General features: G+C 41.9%; 1 long non-coding RNA gene across 1 annotated transcript; it reads right to left on the bottom strand.

The window, feature by feature from the left end:
- Nucleotides 1-5,502: 5,502 nt before the first annotated feature.
- Nucleotides 5,503-11,012, bottom strand: LOC128474523 (uncharacterized). Its single transcript, XR_008346357.1, has 3 exons — nucleotides 10,512-11,012; nucleotides 6,574-6,695; nucleotides 5,503-5,815 (listed from the first exon to the last, which is right to left on the bottom strand). It is a non-coding gene; the product is annotated as an uncharacterized LOC128474523 (long non-coding RNA).
- Nucleotides 11,013-20,108: the final 9,096 nt, after the last annotated feature.

The following is a 20,108-nucleotide window of genomic DNA, read 5'->3' as shown; positions in this document are numbered from 1 at the left end:
TTTCTTGGCAATCCAGGTTACAGGGAAAAGCAGTGAGAGTTCTTTCAGACAATCGCACGGTGGTGGCTTTCCTGAAGAAGCAAGACGGCACAGTCTTCAATTCAGGGCTCTTCTTCAGAAGATCGGGAAGTGGGTTCCATCTCTCCCACCTTTTCGGACATGTTCATTCATGGAAAGGAGAACATTACTGCAGATTACCTCAGCAGAACATCTGTCCTTCAAGGAGAATGGAGTATAGACAAAAAAACGGGGCACATAGATATGTGGGGAAAAAATAAAACAAATATAGTGTAATAAATTCAAACAAAAATTAAAAATTATGATATTAATTGCACTCACAAGTGTACTTGAAAGTGATCGCTCATCAAAAATCCAGACTTTTTCTTGTCTTGGAGTTTCTGTGTTAAGAATAGGAAACGAAATAGTGCCGTAAAAATAATATTTGTTTTTTTTTGTCCTTCGTAAAGGTAAATCAGCAAGTCCTTTTGAAGTCCAAATTTCAATTATATTAAAGTTTCTCAACGCGTTTCGCAGATTTTGATCTCGGCTTCCTCAGGAGAAATTTAAAATTCAATCTGTATCCCGTCTGTGTCTTTGCGGTTTTTAAAGGTCCCCGCTCGCCGTCTTCCTCTGTTTACGTCATCCCTACGTCATCACGTTTGATCTTTTTTTTCCCTTTTTTCTTTATTAGTTGTTGTCTTTTAGGTGCCTCAAGACAAATTGACAACGAACGTTGTGGAAATCTCCATTCCATCGTATCATCGGGAATCGTAATCACCAATATTCGTGATCGGTAAGTATACAAGATAGATAATTCATAAAGTCAAAAAAAAGCAGACAGGCAGAATCAAGATAGAGGACATCTGTGTTTGTGGTTTGGAGTCTGTCCAAACTGAAGTGGGTAAGTGAAACAATGTAACAACCTAGTAGCAATGTAAATTGATATTGATTTGAAGATCTAATGTGTTAAATAAATATATATATTCTTCTTTCCACAGGAATATATCTTTGTGGAACAGAACCCCGTGGGGAAAAAAGACATCGGAAAGAGATGGATAGACAAACTATTAATTGTAGCCTCGTTAATTGATTAATTATTGTATCAGTGTTACTGATATCAATCTGTTCTGTGGTTAAACAATTCTCGTTAATTGATTGAGTAATTATCGTATCAGTGTTCAGGAGAATGGAGCCTGAGCACTGCAATATTTCTGCAGGTCACAAGAGACTGAGGTACTTCACAGATCGACCTCATGGCAATGGCAGCCAACAGGAAGCTGCCTGGAGTGGCAGTCCCAGTCTCTGTTGCGACCCCAGCGTCCCTGGTTGCTGCAGGCTTTTCGCTAAGTTAAAGACGGCTCTGGTGGTCGTGTGGAGTTGCAGCTTCATCAGCCCCTACGTTTATCCAGCCCAAAATTAGACATGCATTGGACTATATCAGGAAACCAGAATACACATTAAGTACCTTCTTTATACCCTTTAAGTAAAGTACTTTAATTTTGAATTAACAACAACACATGCCTTTTACAACAATTCTGTGACCCTGTGGAGTAAGCAAGGCATCTCTTGATGTTAGTATCCGGGCGTATGCCTTGTGTGCCTATGAATGTTGCTGTAAGTGGGTGTGAGTGCATGTGTGTGTCCATGACTGAATGTGTTTGTGTGTATGTTAATGTGAGTGTAAAGGTGCTTGCGTGTTTCTGTGTAAGTATGTCTATGTTTGTGGTGTGTCAGTGTTGGGTAGATGTGCGAGAGTCATTGTTAGTATAAGTGTCTCTGTTAGAGTAAGTGTACAGATGTAACTTACCTGTCTTTTTTCTGTGTCCATTTCATTCTTCCACCTCTCCTCATTCCTCCTTGCTCTTCTTTATATTCACATGTTTTTTTTTTCTCCTACATTATGAAACCACACCCACAGGAGCAACCCTTCAAAGATTGCCCAGGAAAGTGCTAAGTAAAAGTTAGCACACCAAATTTTTTTCAACTATAATGGCCACCTGATCTCACAGTAAGTAAGTCGGCAGCATGCAACAGCTTTTGGTTTTATTTTACCTTTCCAACGATTGTGGAGGGGACCCTCCAGTAGCACACAGCATGAGATTATTGTTGGTACGTGGGTTCCACATTACTATCCATGGATCACATACAAGGTTGACACTGAAAGGGTTAGCATAGTAAGTTCAGAGAGAACTACAAGTGTGTGCAATGTAACCTTTTGCACAAAGATTGTGTGTGTGTGTTCTGTCCATTTATAAAAGGTTACCTGCTTGATTTTTTTGCTGATCATGGTTTAACTTATAGTCTATAAAAACACACCTACATAAAAGAATTGTTGTTGAAAAGTGTGAGTTTGTAGTGGGTAACTGAGCTAGTTAACCGTCGAGAAAATACATGAAACTAGGGCTGCAACTAACGATTATTTTCATAATCGATTAGTTGGCCGATTATTTTTTCGATTAATCGGATAAAAAATATTAATGTAAATTTTTCATTTATTTAAAATAATTTAATAAACAAATGATGTTAAATACAAACAGCAGAATAAAAAAAACTTTGATAAAATGCATTTCTTGTCTTTATTTCCCAACTAGCCCCCCCCCCCAATTTATGCACATTTGAGCCCAGGCTTGCCACCCTGCCTCCCAGACATGCCACGCTGCCTCCCACATATGCCACGCTGCCTCCCACATATGCCACGCCACCTCCCACATCTGCCACGCCACCTCCCACATCTGCCACTCCCCTCTACCCCCCATATGCCTCTGTGCCTGATACGCCTTATACCCCGATAGACCACTCCATCCTTCCCAGACATGCCACCCTGCCCTCCTCACATATGCCACTTCACTCTACCCCCAGACATGCCACTGTGCCTGATACGCTTTATACACCCTGATACATCACTCCGTCCTCCCCAGACATGCCACACTGCCCTCCCCACATATGCCTTTTACCCCCAGATATGTCACTTCACTGCCCCCAGGATTTAGATTCCCCTTAGTTTGCCCCCCCTTTATCTCTAACTGCACCTTAAGTTAACTTTATTAAATTAACCCTCAGTTCTCATTAAATTAACCCTAAACACCCCATTAACCATAACTACCCTTAAATTAACTCTAAATACCCCATCAAAGCTACCCTAAATTAACCCTAAACTCCCCATTAACCACAGCATCCCCTAAATTAACCCTAAAGACCCCATCAACCACAGCATCCCCTAAATTAACCCTAAACTCCCCATTAACCACAACTGGCTCAAATTAACCCCAAACACCCCATTAACCACAGCTGTTCCTAAATTAACCCCAAACACCCCATTAACCACAACTGCCCCTAAATTAACCCTAAACACCCCATTAACCATAGCTGCCCCTAAACACCCCATTAACCATAACTGCCCCTAAATTAACCCCCACCTCCCCTAACTTTCAGTAGCCCAAATATTAACATATATATATAACATACTTATATATATATATATATATATATATATACTTACAGTTAGATGAGTGTCACAGCCATGTGGTTCTGGCCTGGAGAAGGAAGGGGCGGGGCCAGTTGTCATAGTGATTACAGGGAGGGGGAGTAAGTAGGAGCTGCTGCTGTGAGACGGTGAGTCAGTAAAACGGATTATATAATGAGGGGGATTTTTCAGAGCGTTTGCTCTGAAAAATCCCTCATTTTATAATCGATAATAATCGATTCAACTAATCGATAATGAAATTCGTAGGCAACGAATTTCATTATCGATTATTATCGATTTTATTGATTAGTTGTTGCAGCCCTACATGAAACCATTTTTAAACATTGACACTTCCCTTTATTATTACTACACACAGAATGCTTTCCGAGACAAAGTAGAAGGAAGTCTGGCTTAGCACACAGGTGTGTACAGCACCCAGACAGCTACAACACCAACAAAGAGGCAACGACAAAACATAACGGTATAATTATTTCCATATATATGTACGCTCGCTGTGTGTATAATGTGTCATAATTATATTAAGTGGTTGACAGGGTCCAGTTCAACAAAATAAACAATTGTTCATGTAAACAAATGTTTTCAGTATTTCAGCTTATTGCTATTTATTTCACATTCTTACTGGAACCACAGAACATCCCGGTGTACCCAAACAACACAATTTATTGCCCAAATTTAATATTCTTCCAATGACAAAAGAGGAAAGATTATGACATTTAATTCGTCTAGGGTTGGGTTTTCCAGAATATGCAAAGAAAGGGTTCAATCTTGCAGCGCAAAGGTTGAAACTGGTAAAAGATTTGAGGCACATCCGTTAAGACGATATATTTATTCTTCCAAACAAAAGTAAAAGTCAATGCTTACAGAGCAGAGTGGTGAGAACACCTTCTGAAGACTCACATATACAGCTTAAACAAATCAATATTACAATTGTTCCAAATTCCTTGTTTAACCTCGCGCCAACGGAAGGAATGAATTTCAGTGTTTGGCTTGCCAATCAGGCTTCATCAAAGGCCTTGCGTGTTTGTTTAAAAATGCATATATATTATTACATTCACACCTGAGACCTTGTAACACTAACGAGTCACATGACACCAGTGAGGGGAAATGGCTAATTGGGCCTAATTTGGACATTTCCACTTAGGGGTGTACTCACTTTTGTTGCCAAGGTTTAGACATTAATGGCTGTGTGTTGAGTTATTTTGAGGGGACAGCAAATTTACACTGTTATACAGGCTGTACACTCACTACTTTACATTGTAGCAGAGTGTCATTTCTTCAGTGTTGTCACATTAAAAAAAATATAATAAAATACAAAAATGTGAGGGGTGTTATCACTTTTGTGAGATACTGTACATACATATATACACACACATATAAACATCAGCTGCCTTAACACATTTTATCAATATTGCTAAATAATGTTATTTTAATTATACATATAAGAAATTAATCTGTGCAGAAAAATAGACAAAACATTAAATATTCTAAATATATATCCTTATTAATTATAAAATACTATTTGTCATATAAAACATGTTGCCAATTTTTTATTTTTTTGTCCAGACCTTCCCATCTAAACGTACTAATATTAAAAAGCCACAGTTTGGCCACCTCTGGACTAGACAGACCCAGCTGGTTTTGTCCTTTCCTCAGTGACGTTGTTGTAGATCGGTGAAGTCACTGCAAAGACGACTACTACGGTATAACTGTCTAACCAATCAAGGTATGAAATAATAATGCATAAAAATGTGCCAGTAAACCCAGCATTTCTAAAATGCAATCTCTCTAAATGTTTACCGTAGATACTATGCATTCTGATAACCAGCGTTCTCCTGGCATCTGCCAAATCCAGATTTGTCACTTCAGAGAACACGTTTCCACTGCTCTCCAGAGTACAGCGGCGGTGTGCTTTACAACCGTGCTGATGTTGCTTATTATAACACCATAGTAAGCGGGGCAATAGAGGACAGGCAGTTTGATGTAGAACACATTTCAGCATTTGGCGGCATCCACTCTGAGTGTGTGTGGCCTGCACTAATCGAGAAAGAGAGACAGAGAAACTTTGTAAAAACATGAACCATTGGTCTGGTCCTGTGGTGTAAAAAAACCCCTATTTTTAAGGGGTTAAAATAAACTTACATAGACAGTCTACTTTTTTACAATTCTTTTAAAATTATTATGTTTTTCTAAATACTCATAAAGTATTTCAATAATTATTACACTATATTATCATTATTACGATAAAAAACTACACTCATCATTAATACATTTGTCCTCACGAGGGTTACATCTGCTGTAGGGGATCTGTTGTTGAGAAGATTCAAACACAAACTGCAATAACAAAACAAAATTGAAACTATATTTCATACATAGACCTGACTTATGTATATAGTTCATTGATGCCGAGGAAAATGACACTCTCACAAGAAATAACTAATCAAGTATGTTACAGCAGTTATTTTTTTTCTTTTAATAAAACCAAAGCAAGAAAATTAAAACGTATATAAACTAATTTATAAAGTTAAGCCTGCAGAACAGTTAAAAAAATCAAAATCAGCATATGAATTATAAAACTATATATAGAACTAAATGATAACTATATGATTAATAGTAATTAGATGTCAGCTTAGCTTAAATTGTCAAGTGTAGTCATCAAATATAGATTGCTGATCTTCAGCAATAATCCCTAAATTATTACAAACTTTATTTTTAACTTTGAATGGACAGCCTACTTTAAATATCCTCCTACAATAACCTGCTTATTAACTAATACATTTTGGGTCGAGTGGCTTGTTGCTGTCAATTGGGCGCACTGTTCCACATGTCTCATGTCATCAGAGTTTTTATGTTAAGGAGTGTATCGAGGCTTGCAGTGGCACACAGATAGTAGCGGTTGTCCTTGTTTGTGCCCACATGAGCTTTGGGAGATCTGTGGTCCTCAGTATAATTCCCAATGATTTGCACCCTTGCACAGGTGCACAGATGTATGCTTATCCAGGTGTAGCAGTGAAAAATCTAATTTCACCACATACAGAGAATAGAGAGAGATGTGTAGTATATTCAGCAAACATTGAACAGATATCACTCACCTTATGCCAGTTTGAGAAGTGGTTGGTTTCACTGAAATATCACTCTAGAAATCGGAGAAGGAAATATCAATGGGTCCAGATTTAGAGGCATCTTGAAAATCATCATCTTCTGATTTACCACACTACATAAGAAAGACACAGACCACCATTTTTAAAAAAAATACATTCTTTAAAGCACAGCGATCCTCAGATAACAGAAATGTGTTTGGAACATACATGAATGGAATATCTATAAACCTACACCAAGGTTTTCTCTGCAAACCAAAACAGCAGCTACAGGGTCTAAAGTTAACTGCAAAATAATATTAAACTATGCATATATGCTAAAAGCAGGCGCTGATAGGTTGTTGCCATAAAAACGGAAAAAAGCTTCATTGAAAATGTTATTGTTATGTGATCCAGCTTTCACGCTAAAGAATATGGCAGATGTGCTAATATTTATTTACTTAACATATAGAGACTCAAATTAATGTTGTTATTTAAAAAACCCAAGCCCCTCCAACCAACTCAGATTCGAGCAAAGATTTATTATTTCCTGAAACTTTAACAGTGTGAATAATCTGCAAATGAGAACAAATCCCTTTAACAGCCCAAAGAAAATATGAAATCTCACTGATTTACCTACAAAATTCTATGTTCCAAAATATCTTTCTCAAAGTCTCCTCACACATCCAACTATGCATTATGCAGTAAGTTCAGTCCTTCTGGCTAGGAAAAGCTGGCAGTGTTGGCACTTCCTAATAGTTAATTAATAGTTATTAATAGTTAATAAGTGGAAGAGTTTAAACTACAACTTTAATGCTTCCAAGCTAATAAAATTTGTTTTTGGGACAAGCTGTCAAGTGCAAGTCATATCATATTTACCGAATTGTACATATAGTGTTCCATATTTCTACTTTTGGATCAAGAGTAGGAAGGTTAGGTAGAAGGGTTGAACTGGAACCAATTTATGTTTGAGCAGTATTTAGCTGCCCCTCCTATTAAATAAGTCTAACAAAAAAAAAACACGGTAATGGCCAGTAAAGGGAAGAGAGCCTTATTTGTTGAGTTGTTTTGGGAGATGGGAGTGATGTGTGGAAAAGTACCTTTAATATGCATTATTCTTTGTTGACATTCCACTCAACACTGTCCTCTTTAGAGAATATCATAAGTTACTGTTATTTTGTTTTCCACAGAATTAAGCCCATTTTTAAAACTGTGATAATTGTATTATTTTAATGCTTGTTTGCTTATTTAAAAAAATATTTACTACTACTTCAGGTTAAAAATCAAGTACAAATATGAAACAATGAGCATGCACTAAAAGTTTTATTTAACAACAATCTTCCGCAGTTGATGATAAGAGTTCGTGTGACAGTAAGCACAGCTATCAGTCAACTTATATCGATGTTAAGATTGCGGACGTTTCTCCTCCTTTCAGCCAGACTCTGGGGGTTATGTTGGAAGACCAGCATGATTGTCGCCAGCGGCTGCTTCTCAACGCCGGCGGCTGCTTCTCCTCAACACCAAACGGCAAACCGATCACAAATAGTCGACGTTGTCATCATGGTCGACGCTGTCGAGGCTGTCATCATGGTCGACGCTGTCGAGGCTGTCATCATGGTCGACGCTGTCGAGGCTATCATCATGGTCGACGCTGTCGAGGCTATCATCATGGTCGACGCTGTCGAGGCTGTCATCATGGTCGACGCTGTCGACGCTGTCATCATGGTCGACGCTGTCGACGCTGTCATCATGGTCGACGCTGTCATCATGGTCGCCGCTGTCGACATGGTCGCCGCTGTCGACGCTGTCATCATGGTCGACGCTGTCGACGCTGTCATCATGGTCGCCGCTGTCGACGCTGTCATCATGGTCGACGCTGTCGACGCTGTCATCATGGTCGACGCTGTCATCATGGTCGCCGCTGTCGACGCTGTCATCATGTTCGACGCTGTCGACGCTGTCATCATGGTCGACGCTGTCATCATGGTCGCCGCTGTCGACGCTGTCATCATGGTCGACGCTGTCGACGCTGTCATCATGGTCGACGCTGTCGACGCTGTCATCATGGTCGACGCTGTCGACGCTGTCATCATGGTCGACGCTGTCATCATCGTCGTCGACGCCATCTTCGACGTCATTCGTTCTTCTTTTACGTCTGCGTTTTCGAATTAGGTAGAAAAATCCCCAAAATGCACCACCTACAATGACGGCAGCACTACCCCCGACGCCAAAAATGATAAAATTGTGCGACTCCAAAATGGCCTTCACTTTCTCCGACAGGTTGCCCTTGGTTAACTTCTGCTTTTGTGCGGCCATTGCTTCCAGCTCACTTTCACGCATCAGAGATTTGCCGTAGTTCAGATTAACCAGGCTAGGAGGGATCACCTTGACGGCATAGTAAACCCGCTTGATTAATTTAAAGTCCAATGCGTGTTGCACATCGCAACGGTATGAGCCGGCGTCGCTCTCCTTGATGGCTGGAAAGGTGATGTTAAAGTACCTGATTCTGAGTGGGCGAAATAGGTCATCTTGGGTTGTTACCTGACCTTTGGTGTTGTACCAGTAGTAATTCAACCCCTGATTTGATTGCCCTTCAGCAGGCACAATCAGACAGTTCATAGTAAAAGGCTGTCCCACGGTCAGAGTATAACTCGTCATGCCGCAAATCCAACTCACTACACAGGATACGCTGACGGTTTCACAGTCCTCCCTCTTCCCTGATGGTCCCACAATGCAACGCTTTTCTTTCTTGTTACCAAGTCCACAAGAAGTGCTGCACGGGGAAGATTCTACAACCATCTTGACAGATACACCTTTAAGCCGGTCGGGGACGGTCACAGCTTTCAGGTTTTGTAAGTCAATATCATATGTTTCTTTTGCCATTGCTAAATAACAAAAAAGTAGTCCAAATAGATACATTTTGTTTGCGAGCCGTTAAGCCAGGGTTTGCAATCTCCCTTCTGCTTCACGACCTTGCATTAAATGTATACTACTGTTAGCAGGATGCTGCCTTTACAGCATCTCCACTCTATGACATCACAGTGAGAGAATCATCACAAAGGAACCAAGACTAAAAATTTAAAGGGGAAGCTGCACATAGAAATCAACTGCAAATAAACAATGAAGGCGACCGGTATTCATTTCTGGATTCTCACCTCGAATGGAGATTCTCTCTAGATGTGTCCATTACTTCACATTTTATAAGCACTTTTTAACATTTTAGTAAGCAATTAGTGTACTTTATTCATGTGTTTTTTAGTCAATCTGCCTTTTCCTTCACTACTTCCACAAGTACTGCCAGCGAGGTGTAATACCTCGAATAAAAACCTCATTTTTATATGAGGCCATTTGTTACTAAATTAAATAAAATTGAAATTTAACACCAAAAGCTTAACAAGTTTGCCTAATAAGCAGTTTTTTATTACACAAAACAAAATACAATCCTAGAGCAAAACTACATTTCTACATATAGTTTGTATGATGAGAGCACATGCTACTTACATGCTTTTCAGAATAAAATGAAGAGCCCAGAAAACAGTTCATGGAATGCACACATGTAGACTGCTGTAAATGCAACAACTTTCTACATGATCTACTTGGGAGCATTCGTTTTACTCTGTAACACCCTGTACTATATAATTAATGAGTGCCATATAGTATTACCGGCGCCCAGCCTCAGTGACACAATATTCCATTACATCCACATTCCAACGCATCGAGCAGCATTCCATGCTTCAGCAACGTATCCTCTCTTACATAAAACCCTCATAACAAGCTTTGCAAACCTCCAAAAAACTAGTAAAAATAAATCGATAACATAATGTTTATGTATTTACCGCCTCATATAATGTAATCTATCTTTACATTCAGCATCAAAACACTGTTAAAGTTAAAGCAGGTAAAACATACACCGCGACCTACATCAAAGTAACAAATGCCTTAAAGACTCTCACCTGCCGCCTCCGCCGCTACCACCGGCTCCAGCTCCTGGCCGAAGCGCCATCTTCACAAGTATTATTCAATACAAAGCTGTCAAACTACTACCGGGGAACGGATGCTGTTAAAACTGCACTTCCGGTTTCTCCATTGACCCGTCTCGGGTGGTTGGCTGACAGGAAAGAGCACAGTTAGTTCCTACCCATGGTCACATTGTAGAAAGTACGACAGGAAGCTGCTAAACAGGAAATGCAGATGATTGGAAGCGCGCTGTGATGATTGTACTGTGTGTAGCTATTGTAAAGTGGGATGTGAGGATGAAGCTTTGACAGAATGCTGCAGTCTTTGCAGTTACTGAAAACGGAGAACATTCTGGAGGCAGAAGAAAACTTGAATCTTTAAGATAAATCCCGTATTATTTGATTTTTGCAGAGCTCTGTCTGTGAGCATCGCCATAGAATTGGAGATTTAAATCACTGTTCAGCTGAGAATGCATTCATATCCACTCAGTGTCTCTCTCTCTCTCTCTCTCTCTCTCTCTCTCTCTCTCTCTGTGTCTCTCTCTCTCTGTGTCTCTCTCTCTCTTTGTCTCTCTCTCTCTCTGTGTGTCTCTCTGTGTGTGTGTGTGTCTCTCTCTCTCTCTATGTCTCTCTGTGTGTGTGTCTCTCTTTGTCTCTCTCTGTGTGTCTCTCTCTGTGTGTGTGTGTCTGTCTCTCTCTCTCTCTGTGTGTCTCTCTGTGTGTGTGGCTCTCTGTGTGTGTGTGGCTCTCTGTGTGTGTGTGGCTCTCTGTGTGTGTGTGGCTCTCTCTCTCTGTGTGTGTGGCTCTCTGTGTGTGTGTGTGTGTGTGGCTCTCTCTCTCTGTGTGTGTGGCTCTCTCTCTCTGTGTGTGTGGCTCTCTCTCTGTGTGTGTGTCTCTCTCTGTGTGTGTGGCTCTCTCTCTGTGTGTGTGTCTCTCTCTTTCTCTGTGTGTGTGTGTGTCTCTCTCTGTGTGTGTGTGTGGCTCTCTCTCTCTCTCTCACTTTCTGTGTCTCTCTCTCTGCGTGTGCGTGTCTCTCTCTCTCTGCGTGTGCGTGTCTCTCTCTCTCTGCGTGTGCATTTTAGTAGTAAATATTAATTCATGTAAACTATTTCATATTTAATAAAAACTGAGATGCCTCTTTTATATTTTCTTCTCTTTGCCAACCTGCACCCCAGCTGTGATTTTCTCCTCTCCCAATTAGTCTACCCACACGAGGTATTTATTGCTTTCTTCAGATACCATTTTTGTGATATCATGTAATTTCTTATAAAAGGAGATAATAAAATATGATGAAAAATTTAAAAAAGCAGTCTGTTTTATTTGAATTTTTTTTAGTCATCTATAAAAGCTAATGACAAAAACCTGCTAAATACCGTATTTGCTCAATTATAAGACGACCCTGATTATAAGACGACCCCCCAAAATCTGAATATTAACTTATACCCCCAAAATCTGAATATTGCCTTATACCTCCCTATATGCCCCATAACATGCATTTTAACCCCCTAAATGCCAGAGTGGCATATAGGGGTATAAGGCATTCCAGAAATCCCATTTAACACACACACACACTTACTTACCGGTACCGATGCTTCCTGCTGTATTGCCAGGGCAGCGGGTTGACGTCTCCTTCCGCTGCAGCCGGAAGGAGGTGGAGTTTGCAGTGGGGGTTTGTCTGCGTCCGTCGCGCATACTTTCCCCGGCTGTCAGAGATCAGAGTCCCCCAGCACCGGTGCGGGGAACTCTGATCTCTGACACTCGGGGAAGGTCTGCGCGACGGACGCAGACAACCCCCGCTGCTAGCCACACCTCCTTCCGACTGCAGCGGATGTTCTCTACGCACATCGCGTAGACGTCAACCCGCTGCCCCGGCAATACAGCAGGAAGCACCGGTACCGGTGTGTGCGTGTGGGGGGGGGGGTGTTAAATGGGGTGGGGAGACAGGAGGATCCAGGTCCCCTGCGGGGGATCTGGATCTTAGTCTCATAATCAGACCTCTCTGATTAGAAGACGACCCCGATTAGAAGACGAGCAAATACATGCTATTTGTCCTGAGTTCAGAAATACCCAGTGTTTTTTGCAAGTTATAGAGCAATAAGTACAAGTAGCATTTTGCTATTTTATATATATTTTATATATGTAACCAAAGAAAAAAATGGGCACTCACGGGTCTTTGCAGTAAAGTGCATTAAACACTAGTTTATTTCAATCAGCACGGCCAACGTTTCGGACCACCCCCGGTCCTTTCTCAAGGCAAAGACCTGTGAGTGCCCATTTTTTCTTTGGAAACATATATCTGGCTATTTTTGGAGCACCCGGGCAAATAAAAGCCTGTGTATATTAACAATATTTTCTTGTTAACAGCAATCACATTCCTATGATGCCCAGGCATACCCAGATTCCAGGATATACTCGCAGACTTGGCATGATAGGAGTATGATTGCCCTATCTACCCCTTCTCACTCCCTTCTGCCCTATCTACCCCCTATCCCCCATCTCACTCATTCTCCTTATCTACCCCCTCCTAACTATCTACCCTCTCCCTCTTTGAAGTTCACTTACCTTTCAGGAGTCCTGCAGTGGGGGTGCAAGGCCTCTGCCTCCCAGCTCTGCCACTGTATGGAACAGTATAGAGTGATGGGAGTTATGATGTACTTTAGAGCATAATTATATAATGAAAAATTCATTGGAAATGGTACAGCATAACACCCGTCACTCTCACACACTTACCAATCCACACGTATACCAATCCACAAAATTACCAATCCATACATGTATACCAATCCACACATACACCAATCCACACATATATACTAATCCACACATATACCAACCCACACGCACACCAATCCACACGTATACTTATCCACACATACACCAATCCACACATATACCAATCCACACGCATACCAATCCACACGCATACCAATCCACACGCATACCAATCCACACGCATACCAATCCACACGCATACCAATCCACACATATATACCAATCCACAGACATACCAATCCACAGACATACCAATCCACACACATACACTAATCCACATGTATACCAATCCACACGTATACCAATCCACACGTAGATACCAATCCACACATATATACCAATCCACACATATACCAAACCACACATATATACTAATCCACACATAAACCAATCCACACGCATACCAACCCACACGCATACCAATCCACACATATATACCAATCCACAGACATACCAATCCACACATATATACCAATCCACACGTATACCAATCCACACACATACACTAATCCACACGTATACCAATCCACACATATATACCAATCCACACATATAACCATCCACACATATACCAATCCACACATATATACTAATCCACATATATACTAATCCACACATATATACTAATTCACACATATACCAAACCACACATATATACTAATCCACACATATACCAAACCACACATATATACTAATCCACACATATACCAATCCACACATATACCAATCCACACATATACCAATCCACACATATATACTAATCCACACATATACCAAACCACACATATATAGTAATCCACACATATACCAAACCACACATATACCAAACCACACATATATACTAATCCGCACATATACCAAACCACACATATACCAAACCACACATATATACTAATCCACACATATATACTAATCCACACACATACCAATCCACTCTCACTTAATGCTTTCCTACCTTTCCTTTCTTCTTTCAGCTTCTTTTCCTCTTCTTCGCTCCTCTTCTTCAGTTCTTCTGTCTTCTCTGTCTTCTTCCGGGTCAGAGGGCACGGACAGCGGTGGGCGCGGCTTCCGTGCTGTGCGCCGGGATCTGACAACAAATCCCGGCGCACAGCAGCTGTTGCCGCCCGGATCGCAAGGGAGCGGTATCGGAGGTCTGTTAAAGACCTTCGATACCGCTCCCTTGCGAGCTTGCTCCTCCAGCGGCGGACATTACTGTCCGTCTCTGGAGGGGTGCCTGCAAATCGGCACCCCCGTGATGAGCGGCACCCGGTGCGGACCGCCCCCCCGCTAGGTACGCTACTGGGTATACATTTACAGTTGCTGGTATATTTCACTGCCAAACACCCCAATATGTGTTTAGCAACATCTCCTGAGTACAGTGATATTGCCCATATTGGGTGTTGTAGGTTTTTTCAGGGCTAAAAGGCCACAATTGGCACATGCACAATTCAGGTTTTCAACTTGGAATTTTGACATCTGGTCCTTCTGCCCCCATGTCTTTGAAGCTGGACAATTCAATTTACACCATCAAACCATATAATTCTGAAAACTAGACGGCCCAAGGTATTTCAAGTGCTGGTATTTTAACCATTTCTCTTTATGATTTGTACCACTAACTTTGACAGAATGAGCTGTCATACAGGGGCCCAAGGTAGTCAGAGATGACTCCAGCCCGGCTACCAAACAAAGATAGCACAGGCAGGAACTCCATTGTTTAATTACTCCCATCAATAGGATTGCTGCCTGGGGATTAAAGGCTGGGTTGTATGCATGTATCTGTTAATTTATGTTAATGCTGTTCTGTGGATATATCAGTCTATGTCAATAAACTGTTCATTCCTGCTGTACTCAGTTCAAGGTAGTTGTGTCTACTTATTGGGTACACATAGCAGGGTTCCAAGGTGCGCATGCTGACTGGTGCTGGAAGTTATTCCGGGGACGACAGGAGGATAAATGTGGGTGATCTCTGGGAGTTACTACAGCTCTCTTGGTGAACCCGTTACACTAACCTTTGCCAAAGTTTGGGGTGGTAATTTGTGCTGTGTTTTTTCACACAAATTGTACTTGAGTTATAAATGTGTAGCTTCTGGTCAAACACACGATACGTATTCAACGACATCCCCCGGAGTACAGTGATGCCACCGACGCGTAGGTTCTGGTTGTGGCGCTTTTTTTTCCTCTCTCAATTTGGTCAGTCTGCTTATATCCTATTTGGACTTTGAACCTGGTCACTCCAATTTATCACATCAAACAGGGCCAGATTAACGTAGGGGCTGATGGAGCTGCAGCTCCAGGCCCCTACCTGATATTTGTGAATTAATAATTAATGAATATATCTGTGATAGTATGGATGTGTAAGTGGGGGGGGCATGGCACAGGGAGGCTGTTTAAGGCTAGGATGCCACATGCATGCGGTTTGTGGGCAAAGATGGCAAGCTTCCACTCTGTGGCCAGGTCCTGTGGATGCAATCTGGGTGCCAGGGCTGAGATGATAATGAGGGGGCATTAATTCCCAAGCATGTGCTGGCGGGGGGCATCATATAAATCAATACTTAATGGGGGGCTGGGTGGTATGCTAAATATATAATGGGGGGCTAGCTTAGGGCAATACACAAGGGTGCGGGGGCATTAGGGTGACCACATCGGCCATGTTTTTCAGGACACGCATAACTTTTACATATTGTTGACCAGCCCAGATAAAATGCTGCCCTTCAGTATGGGGATGTATAGACTCATGGAAGGGAACCAGTTACATTTATACCCCCCATACTGCAGAACAGCGTTTTATCTGGGCTGGCAGCATCAATACACAAGGGGGCAGCTGGGCCCCTTTCATAAATCAATACTAAAGGGATTGCAGGCTGGGGACATATACACACATAGTACACAAGGGGGCAAAAACACAAAAGGGGGGGTCAACGACAAAGCAGTGTGGAAAATACTTTTTTTTTTTTGTAGCTTAGCCGGTCCGGATGTGAGTGTCAGTGTCTGTCTTAGTGTGTGTGACTGTGTGTTGGTGTGGCAGAGCCTGTCCTGGTGTGTGTGTCAGTGTGGCAGAGCCTTTCCTGGTGTGTATGTCTGATGTCATCTTTATCCACTACACATGGATGCTGAGCAGTTAAGTTTTTTTATCTTATGGACAAAATGTGAAATAACGTATATATCATGCAATCACTTTATAAACATAGCAAATACACTGCATATATATAGTTAGAAGAAAATATGCTTATCAAATAGTTTTTAGTTATTGTAATGGACCTTTGTGAGCTGGAGCTACAATTGTTCTGCAGTGTAAGGGATTCTTATTCTTGTTAAGGACCATTATTAGATGGAGATATAAAGGTCCCTTGGCTGGACGGGAACTAGATTTCCCCTGTCACTCCCGGTAGCATATGAGAGGCTCTGCCAGGTCTGGGATAGGGTTAATCGCCGCAGGGTCCGTGGTGAGCAGATTGAGGAAGATATCATGAGGGGTGCAGGAGACGAAGAGGTTCTCCGGAGGAATTTCAGATGTGAAGAGTACGGCTGAGTTCTTGTGTGATTCTGCTATGGAATCCGTCCGTATGGCTGCTAGGGCCTCTGCCTTATCCGAAGTCTCCAGAAGGGCTTTATGGCTCAAATCTTAGTCAGCAGACTCAGCCTCCAAGCACCATTTGTGTGGGATACCGTTCTCTGGGAAAGAACTATTTGGGAAGGAGTTAGAAGTTTTGTTGGAGGAAGCCACTAGTGCCAAGTATTTCTTGCATAAACCTCTGCCATGTTTTCGTCCCAACCCGTTTAGGGCATCTAGAGGTCAGGATTCCAGACCCCAGCCCACATTTCGGGATAGGCCCTGTGGCTCCAGATGTCGGTCTTTTCGTGGTAGAGGCAGACCCTCCTCCTTTAAACAGGTGGACGGTTCTTCTAAGAAAGCATGACGCCAGAAACATTTTGATAGGGGGTAGGCTGAAGAGTTCTCTTCACCAATGGACTCTTTTTTGTTTGGACGCCTGGACCCTGGGCATCATTTCCAGAGGGTAGGGTCTGGAGCTTGTCAGTTCTCCCCCAGAGCGTTTTTTCTATGCCACCTGCGGATCCAGGAGAATGGCACTTCGGGACCTTGTTCAAGAGTTCGTGATAAAGCAAGTGTTGATCCCTGTGCCTCCAGACCAAAGAGGAAGAGGGGTTTACTCCCACTTCTTCATTGTTCCCAAATCATCAGGAGATTTCAGACTCATTATAGATCTCACGTTTCTCAACCGTTTTGTGGCTTACAGGAAGATCATGATGGAGTCTGTCACGTCCACCATAGAACTTCTTTCCTGAGGAGACTTTCTCGATACTCTAGATTTTCAGGATGCCTATCTTCAAGTTCCCATCGGGGGGGGGGGAGTCGCAGAAGTTTCTTTGTGTGGCCATTCCATCTACGAAATGGACTCTTCATTTCCAGTTCCAGGCTCTCCCTTTTGGTCTTTCTTCAGCTCCAAGAATCTTCACCAAACTGCTGCCAGGGATTGTTGCCTTCCTGAGCAAGGAAGGAATCAAGATGGTCCCTTATTTAGATGATTAGTGTCTGGCAGCAAGCTCTCCAGATCTTCTCTCCCACCAGATTCACAGGACTGTTTGCCTGCTTCAGGATTTGGGATGGATTGTCAATTTTAAAAAATCCTGTCTGCTTCCTACCAGAACGATTCCTTTCCTGGGGTTTATCCTGGATACTCGCTGTCAAAAGATCTTTTTGCCAGGGGACAAGATTCAGAATATCACCAGCCTTTCCCGTTTACTTTTTTCCCAGACGTCTCTCCAGCCTGAGGTTGCTCATGGGCCTTCTGGGAATGGTGGTGTCTACGATGCCTGCCCTGGCATGGGCTCTTCTTCATATGCGTCCACAACATTGTTTCATCCTGAGGACATGGGATCGATCCATTCCAGCCCTCTCAAGGTAGGTTGCCATTCCAGCCAGCATTTGTCTTTCCCTCAGATGGTGGCTCCAGATGAAAAGACTGAATTCAGGTCTGGTTTGAACCGAGTCCGTTTGGACAGTAGTGTCTACAGACGCCATCTTATCCGGTTGGGGTTTTTGGTTTGACCAACATTGTCTTCATATCAATGTGCTGGAACTTCTGGCAGTCTGGAAGGCGCTCCTTTCTTGGCAATCCAGGTTACAGGGAAAAGCAGTGAGAGTTCTTTCAGACAATCGCACGGTGGTGGCTTTCCTGAAGAAGCAAGACGGCACAGTCTTCAATTCAGGGCTCTTCTTCAGAAGATCGGGAAGTGGGTTCCATCTCTCCCACCTTTTCGGACATGTTCATTCATGGAAAGGAGAACATTACTGCAGATTACCTCAGCAGAACATCTGTCCTTCAAGGAGAATGGAGTATAGACAAAAAAACGGGGCACATAGATATGTGGGGAAAAAATAAAACAAATATAGTGTAATAAATTCAAACAAAAATTAAAAATTATGATATTAATTGCACTCACAAGTGTACTTGAAAGTGATCGCTCATCAAAAATCCAGACTTTTTCTTGTCTTGGAGTTTCTGTGTTAAGAATAGGAAACGAAATAGTGCCGTAAAAATAATATTTGTTTTTTTTTGTCCTTCGTAAAGGTAAATCAGCAAGTCCTTTTGAAGTCCAAATTTCAATTATATTAAAGTTTCTCAACGCGTTTCGCAGATTTTGATCTCGGCTTCCTCAGGAGAAATTTAAAATTCAATCTGTATCCCGTCTGTGTCTTTGCGGTTTTTAAAGGTCCCCGCTCGCCGTCTTCCTCTGTTTACGTCATCCCTACGTCATCACGTTTGATCTTTTTTTTCCCTTTTTTCTTTATTAGTTGTTGTCTTTTAGGTGCCTCAAGACAAATTGACAACGAACGTTGTGGAAATCTCCATTCCATCGTATCATCGGGAATCGTAATCACCAATATTCGTGATCGGTAAGTATACAAGATAGATAATTCATAAAGTCAAAAAAAAGCAGACAGGCAGAATCAAGATAGAGGACATCTGTGTTTGTGGTTTGGAGTCTGTCCAAACTGAAGTGGGTAAGTGAAACAATGTAACAACCTAGTAGCAATGTAAATTGATATTGATTTGAAGATCTAATGTGTTAAATAAATATATATATTCTTCTTTCCACAGGAATATATCTTTGTGGAACAGAACCCCGTGGGGAAAAAAGACATCGGAAAGAGATGGATAGACAAACTATTAATTGTAGCCTCGTTAATTGATTAATTATTGTATCAGTGTTACTGATATCAATCTGTTCTGTGGTTAAACAATTCTCGTTAATTGATTGATTGAGTAATTATCGTATCAGTGTTCAGGAGAATGGAGCCTGAGCACTGCAATATTTCTGCAGGTCACAAGAGACTGAGGTACTTCACAGATCGACCTCATGGCAATGGCAGCCAACAGGAAGCTGCCTGGAGTGGCAGTCCCAGTCTCTGTTGCGACCCCAGCGTCCCTGGTTGCTGCAGGCTTTTCGCTAAGTTAAAGACGGCTCTGGTGGTCGTGTGGAGTTGCAGCTTCATCAGCCCCTACGTTAATCCAGCCCAAAATTAGACATGCATTGGACTATATCAGGAAACCAGAATACACATTAAGTACCTTCTTTATACCCTTTAAGTAAAGTACTTTAATTTTGAATTAACAACAACACATGCCTTTTACAACAATTCTGTGACCCTGTGGAGTAAGCAAGGCATCTCTTGATGTTAGTATCCGGGCGTATGCCTTGTGTGCCTATGAATGTTGCTGTAAGTGGGTGTGAGTGCATGTGTGTGTCCATGACTGAATGTGTTTGTGTGTATGTTAATGTGAGTGTAAAGGTGCTTGC

Source organism: Spea bombifrons, chromosome 2, assembly GCF_027358695.1.
Source record: "Spea bombifrons isolate aSpeBom1 chromosome 2, aSpeBom1.2.pri, whole genome shotgun sequence".
NCBI lineage: Eukaryota > Metazoa > Chordata > Amphibia > Anura > Pelobatidae > Spea > Spea bombifrons.
This window is presented reverse-complemented; position numbering and strand designations above follow the sequence as displayed.